Raw genomic sequence first — 8,285 nt, 5'->3', positions numbered from 1 at the left:
TATCATTTCATACATACATATATAATTTATAGACTATAGAAACTATATCATATTTATGTATAATTACGTAAAACTTAGTATGGGAAATTGCATTGACTAATTCCTTAACATTATAATATGAGAGCAAAGATGTATAGCCACTACCCAAGAAGACCTGGTAGAATTTGGGCACACTCTGTCTAATTTCTGAAACAGCAAAAGACTTTAGTTAAGAACCCACTATCTAAATTTATATCACTGATACAGGTTTTAAATTTGTCCCCATTAATCTTCCACTGCTATATCTATTAGTGGATCTTTGAGTGGAAAAAAGTGATACTCTGGAGTTCTGCAGACCTAGACAGACTATATAAAAGACATTATTGAATATTTAGAGTAAAGGATCATTGCTTTTGTGGAATTACTTCAATTTTACAAGACAGTGATTTTAAGGTGAACTATAGCTTGCCAACCAAGCTTAAAAACAACATAAAACAAAATAGTTAAATGAAAATCACTTTGCCCATTATTTTAGCCCAGGCATTCTATTTCTATGCAACATCAAATATATTTGTTTTCAACAACTGATTCAAGGTATTGATGATGTTCCCAACCAATACGGAAACACAAATCATCATATTCAGTAACGATGAAATTATTTTTAATGACTTTAACTTATGTTTGTCATTTTCAATTACTTGGGCACTATAGATTTTGTTCAGATGTTTTCTAATTTCCATAAAGCTTAATAGTCAATATCATATTTAATTTGAAACACTCCAAAAAGTCTGCATAGTGACTTGTAATTCTTGATGGAAAAAGTAATACTTCACTACAAAATTATTTTTACAGACTTGATGTCCGATAAAATACTGGAAACAAGAGATATTACTTTGAGGAGATATATTAAATGATAAAAATAAAATCTAGGGTTGGAAGAGACTTTAGTCCAACCTCTTTATTTTACAGATGACAGATTTAAGGGTCAAAAAGAATAAGTGAGTGGTTTTCCAAAAGTTGCATGAGAAGTAAGCAGCAGGGGCAGGATTTGGACCCAAGTCCTCTGCCTCCCTCCAAAGTCAGTGCTCTTTCTATTAAGCCATGCTGCCTTCTGAATGTTATTATATGAAAAATTCAATTAAAATACAAGTGCTATCTAATTTCCTTGAAACTGTATTATACGACTTTTGTCCTTGCTGACATCTGCCCTTGTGTGTAAAGTCCAGTTTAGTTTAATTCAATTCACATTCATTATCTAACAATCAGTCAATAAACACATTATTGGTAAGTCTCTACTATGTACTAGCTCCTATGCTAGGTGCTTAGAATACACAAACAAAAATGAAATACCACCTGCCTTCAAGAAGCTTATATTCTATTGGGGGGTGGAGGAAGAAAGAAGGCAGACAACATATACATACGTAAACACACAAAACAATTTGATGGGAAAACATACCAGTAGTTGAGGAGGTAAGGATCAAGAAAAGTTTTAGGCAGAAGATGGTTTTTGAAGTAAGTTTTGAAAGAAACAAGGAATTCTAAGATGTGGTAGACAGAGGAAGGAAGGTTCCAGCCTGTGGGACAACCAGCACAAGGGCTTTTGCTTCTTGGCGTTTTCTTCCAAACTTATAAGCCACCTTTGAGATTTACAATCTTCCATCAAAAATACAAATGGCAGAAGATTAGAGGACAATCTATAGCTTTGTTGAGCAGGAACATGAAGAAGGAGGTAAGTTTAATTTGTGGTCAACAGTATGTCTGAGGCAGTACTTGCTATTCTGTACTATAAAATTTTTATCTTTCTCTATCCGGTTTGTTGCCCTATCCATTAATTCACTGGACTACTCACCAAAACTTATTTCAGCGCCTATGTAGTCCTGCATCAACAAGGGCGGGAGGCGGGGGTGAAAGTAAGTGTATGTAGCCCTGAATTCTGAGGTGTCCCCATGCTAAAGATGAGTAGGGTTCCCAGAACTAAGTTTGTTACATCTATCACTCAGGGTTCATGGAGTGATTCTCTAATTTCATAATTTCGAGCCCTCACCAGTACACTCTCTCCAAAGATATCAACTGAGAATCAATTAGTCAGTCAATCTTAAGGAGCTTTTAGAAAGGGATATTGACTAAGGAACATTGAACAATTGAAATGAGATCATTTGGAGCAAAATCCTCACTCAAAAATCTACCACACACTGAATTCAAGGGAAATTGAGCTCAAGCGTCATGTGGTATTCTAGGTGGTTCAATGAATAGACCACTGATCCTCAAGTCAGGAGGATCTGAGTTTAAATCCAGACTCAGACTCTTACTAGCTTTGTGACCCTGAGCAAGTCACCTAACCCTGATTGTCCCCTAAAAAACAAAAGCTTCAGATAGACACTGGTGGGAAGATAAGGAATCTAAGACCAAAGTGGGGAGGGACAAAAGGGGAAAAAAGGGTCAAGGCCAAAATCAAGGCTTCTCCTCCCCCAAGTGGTTCCTTCTGAGGAAGTTGAGCTAGGAAGTTATTATTAATCAAATTTCTGAAATGAATCCCTTTTCAATTTGCTTAATAATTTATAAATATTCCCTGAGGCACCTGAAGTTTCCTGAGCCTATCTGAAAAGTTATTCCAGTTCAAAGACCTTTTAGCATATAATCTAAAGCTTATTGATTGACTGAGACAGGTTCTCACCTAGTTAAAATATTAAGGCTAAAACAGGGTGGGGTGGTTTTGAGCCACATATTTATGCAATTTTCCCAGAGGAAGGAGAGCCTAAAGTATCCTGAGAGGTTAAAGGAAGGCAAATAAGCACACAGGAACTTTGGAACCTTAGGGGTGGTGGACTCAGCAGCAATCAGATTACAAATAACTAGGCATGTCTACCCTGAACTGAGTATAATAATGAGCAGTTGGAGCCTTGTCTGAATAACTGGCCATTAGGTATTGCCAGGATAGACTGCTGGGCTTGAATTTAGGAAGATTCACATTCCTGAGTTCAAATATGGCCTCAGACACTTACTAGCTGTGTGACCCTGGACAAGTCACTTTAACCCTCTTTGCCTCAGTTTCCTAATCAGTAAAATGAAGGAAATAGCAAACCACTCCAGTATCCTCACCAAGAAAACCTTAAATAGGGTCAAGAAGACTTGTATGTAACTAAGAAATGACTGAATACACTGACTCACTCACCCATTTAAGGAAGACTTGCCTGGATAGAATTTACTACCAAACTAGGGCCCTCTCCACTTTCTCCCCCTCCACTGGCATCACCTAACCTAAGGATCTTCCTGTTCTCTTTAATCTTATTTATATAATTTGTATGCTTTTGTAGTAATTTTTTTTAGATGAAGATAAAGTGATTTTATTGCATTCTCGAGCTCTCTCATTTTCTAACTCTCACTCCATCTCTATTCTATTTGTTTCTATCTTATCTGATTTTCTCTTTCTCTCTCTCTCTCTCTCTCTCTCTCTCTCTCTCTCTCTCTCTCTGTCTTATCTCTCTGACTCTGTCTCTGCCTCTTTCTATCTCACTCTTTGTCTCTCTTTCCCTTCCTCTGTCTCTCCCTTTCTTTTTTTTCACTGCCACCCCAGAAAGAGAGGCACCACGTGGAGCTCATAAACATAAGATATTGAAAATAGTTTGATATCTGACCTCACTAAAATTGATGCTGACATATTTTTTTCTTTTTTATGTTTTTAATCCTCCTCTCTTGTATTCCCAGTGTGCAGCACAATATCTGGCATACAGATGCTTAATAAATATTTGTTAGTCAAATGATTGATCCAAGTTGTCAAGTCCTGTTGCTTCTACCTTCAAAACACCTCTTGTCCCTCTTTTCTCCTCTGATTCTGCCATCACCCTGGTGCAGGTCCTCAGCACCTCACACCTGAACTACTGCAACATGGCCTTCTGGTAGGTCTTAATTTTTTCTGCTCTCTAGTACATGCTCTACTTAACCACCTAACTGATCTTTCTAAATCACAGATCTAACTGTCACACGCCCCACTTCAATAAACTCCAGTGGCTCCCTATTACTGCCAGAAGCAAATATAAAATTTTCTGTTTGGCTTTTAAAGCCCTTTATAAGCTTCTACTTTTCCAGTCTTCCTATACCTTACTCTCCTCTATGTACTTCACAATACAATGACACCAGTATCCATTACAGTGAAACTGGTCTCCTCGATGTCCTTCATACAAAACATTCCATCTCCCAGCTCTGGGCATTTTAACTGGCTGTCTGACACTCTTGACTGAAACACTCTCTCTCTTCATCTCTCCCTCCTAGCTTCCCTGGTTGACTTTAAGTCTTAGATAAAGCCCCACTCTCCTCAAGAAGCCTTTCCTAGTTCTCTTCAATCTTAGTGTCTTTTTTCTGAGAAGGCACCCCAATTCATATGTGTATGTATAAATATATATACACACATACATATATACTCACATATATGTACATGTGTGTATATATACATGTTATTTATACATAGATGTTTGCATGTTGCTTCCCCACTAAACTGTGAACTCTTTGACAGAAAGGACTGCTTTTTCTTCTGTTTTGTTTTGTCTTATTTTCTGCTTTTCTTTGTTATCTTCAGGGTTTAGCACAGTGCCTGGCACTTAGTAGGTACTTAACAAATGCTAGTCAATGTACTGACTGATTTGATTGACATCCCCAGCTTTTTGGTGTTCCATTATGCAGGCAATTCTGCCAGACTACCAGACTGTACAAACCACTGGTCTGGATCAGCATGGCATTTCTTCTGCATCATTATGTTTGGTTATATATTTATAAAAATCTCAGGTCTGGACAAAAAATATATACTTTATGTCTATATAAGTTAATGTTTCTGTCTTGGTTTCTTAACTTGTCAAGAGCCTGGAATGTTTCTTCTTGTGTAACTTGCACTGTAGGGCACCTAGCATAATTTCCTATGCAGTTCAGGACATGAAAAATAGATTTTGAGGATGATTATGTATCATCACTTTCCCCTATTTCATAGTCTCTGATACCTTTAGGGTCTACTTATGGGAATCTGAATGTGTCTTTCCATCTTTTTTTCTTGGCACCAGTCTGAAGAAGTTGACTGAAAACATTGCTTTATGTCATTGTTTTGATTAAAGATCTCAATAGCATATCCTTAGGGAAGCTATTAAATCCAAGATTAATAAGTGTTCATTTTTTAGCTGAAGACTCGGTCAAAGAAATTGTTAGACTTGAGAAAGTCATTGTCCTGTTTTTCTCATCCAAACAATCTGCCCCCTTGTATGAGCACACCCTTTTTTATGCTGCATTTTCTCTGCAGTTAACCCCCATGCCATTCACATTCCCAGAACATCTGGTGCAAAGCAGCAGCTTTTTAATCATTCTTCCTAACATTTGTTGTTGTTGTTGTATCATTTCAGTTGTGTCCAACTCTTCCCGAGTCCATTTGGGGTTTTCTTGGCAGAGATACTAAATTGGTTTGCCATTTCCTTCAGCTCATTTTACAGATGAGAAACTGAGGCAAACAAGGTTAAGGGACTTGCCCAGGATCATCTAGCTAGTAAGTGTTTGAGGCCAGATTTGATCTCAGAAAGATGGGTCTTCTTGACTTCAGACCCAGCACTCTAGTCACTACTCCATCTAATTGGAAAAAACCACATTGTACATGTTCCCTCCAGTTAATACATCACCCTTCTTTTCAGTTGTGTCCAACTCTTTGTGACCCCTATGACAACAGCTAATAAATGTCAGAGGCGAGATTTGAAGCTGGGTCTGAGTACAGTGCTTTTTTGATTATACCATGCTGCCTCTCCTGACCCTCAGTCACTGCTCACCACAAACATGCCTGTGTCTTTACTACTTGTGTGATGAGTCGCTTCACCTCTCTGAGACTCAGTTTCTCCATGTACAAAATGTGAGGGGTTGAACTAAATAATCTAGCACTGGATCCGGACTTAAGAGAATCTAGATTCACACCACAGCTCTACTACTTATAAACTTTGTGACCTTAGATAAGTTAAGATAGACCTTAGTTATGATAGACTTAACTTCTCTGGGCCTCAGCTTCCACATTTTTTAAATGGGAAGAGTTGCACTAGATGACCTCTGAGTGCCCTTCTACCTCTCAATCTATGATCCTACAAATTTCTTCTAGCTTGATTCCTCCCTTTTCATAATTATGTCAATGGCTCAGTGGTATTGTCATGGTCAACAGACTTGATTGAATAAGTCAGTAGTGCAGTCAATATGTCCATATATTCTATTTCTGGGAAAAACAAAACAACTCCCCTGAATTTCCATTAGGTATAATGCCTGTACAAATATACCTGCTGGCATTACGGCCTGTACTTTGGACTAGAGGGGGATTGTTAGAGATGTCAATGTATAAGCTGAACATGGAAACCATATGAACTCTTCAGGAACAAAACATGAATCAGATTAACCACACCTGGTCAATCCGGTGACTTAATAGGGTATGGAGTACATTTGCAGCTGTCACTGTTTGAGGACTATATTGAGTCACCAAGTTCCCAAAGAGCCATGACAATGCCACCCATGTCAAACTGAATGGAAGTACATTATGAACTCAGAACAGAAAGAGTCATTTCTCAATAAAAAGATATTTAAAAACTAGAAGCACAAAGTAACTTCAAGGGCCTATCCTATATATTAAGCAATATTTATTTAACTCCATGATATTATTTTACTGATGATAATAATAATAACATATTTATAGAGCACCTGCTATGTGCCAAGTACTATGCTAAGCACTTTATGTCACTTGATCCCTACAACAACCCTGGAAGTGTGTGCCAAAAACTTGGAGGGGGGAAAGTGGCCCTTGAGCTGAGCCTTGAATGAAGCTAGAGGTTCCTATCGGCAGAGTCAAGCAGGAAAACAATAGCCAATAATGACAGCTAACATTTATATATGCCTACTATGTGCCAGGCACTGTGCTGGGTACTTTACAATTATCTCATTTGATCTTTGAAACAAATCTGGGAGATAGTTGCTATTATTATCTCCAGATGAGAAAATTGAGGCCAAGCAAGGTTAAATGACTTGCCCAAGGACACCCAGCTAGAAAGTGCTTGAGGCTGGATTTGAACTCAGGTGTTCCTGACTTCAGACCTAGCACTCTATCCCCATCAGCAGGAGTGGGAAAAAGCCACTGCAAAGGTTTGGGAGCGAGAGTAGCAAGAGTTGGGATGTCATGAAGGGGGAACCATTTTAGTGAATTTCCCTAGTTACATAAAAGGTACTTGTACAAGGAAACACAGCTAGTATGTGCCAAAGCAACTCCAGTGTCTACCCTCTATCCACCATGCCATCTCTAATGGGTCCAGACCTACAGTAATTACAAACCTTTAACAAATGCAGAGAGTGAAACAAGTAACAAACCCCACCTTTACTTCCACAACCACCACCACCACCCAAAAAAATTGTACAAAAGTCTTTTTATTTTCTTCTTTAATCTCAAGGCTATTATTCTATAATTCAATAAAGTTATTATTTAAATTTTGACAACATCAATCCTCACTCAATGAAAAGCTTTTTGTTTATTTTCAATATTGTTGAAAAGCAGTGCTGTGCTATGAAAAGAGCACATTGACTTTGGAGTCAGAGGAACTGAGTTTAAATCCCAACTCAGCCCCTTATTATCCACACTACCTTAGACATGTCATTTGACTTCTCTAGGCCTTAATTTCTTCATTTTTAAAGTGATGAGGTTGAACTAGACGGCCCTTTCAGCTCTAGATTCCCAAATCTCTGAATATTGCTTTGTTTTGTTTTTTTTTTTAAATGACTGAATTATCATAATGTTAGTGGAGAGAATGTTCACAAACTTTCCCAATGGAGACACACAAGGAATAGGATAGTTCTACTTTTATTCATACTGGCACTCAAATACCATGTTGACTCAGGATACCAAAGAGACCATTCTTAGTCTTGTAGTAAATAGCATTATTAATAATTAACATCTTACCTTCTACAGAGGCTCTCCTTCATCATTCATCTCAGCACATTCTGTTTTAAGTCAGCCCCAGAAATCACAAAGGCTGTGGTCAAATGGGCACAATATTTATATCTGTCCAGACAACAAAGATTGTTAGGGAATTCAATGGTGGCTCTCACCAGAAGGTCCTGGCAGGTAATAAAAGATAAATCCCACAGTCTGATGTGTCATGTCCACAGCACAGTGTGCTAGAATAATTCTAGAAGAGTTCAATGGCAAATACTCATTTCTGCCTGGCTGCCTGTAAACAAAGAGCTCAGAAAGCCTAAAACTGGTTTGACTGGCTTCCCCCTATCCAACCCACCCCCAACACAAAGAGGTGGACTTT

Source organism: Trichosurus vulpecula, chromosome 7 (genome assembly GCF_011100635.1).
Source record: "Trichosurus vulpecula isolate mTriVul1 chromosome 7, mTriVul1.pri, whole genome shotgun sequence".
Lineage (NCBI taxonomy): Eukaryota > Metazoa > Chordata > Mammalia > Diprotodontia > Phalangeridae > Trichosurus > Trichosurus vulpecula.
This window is presented reverse-complemented; position numbering follows the sequence as displayed.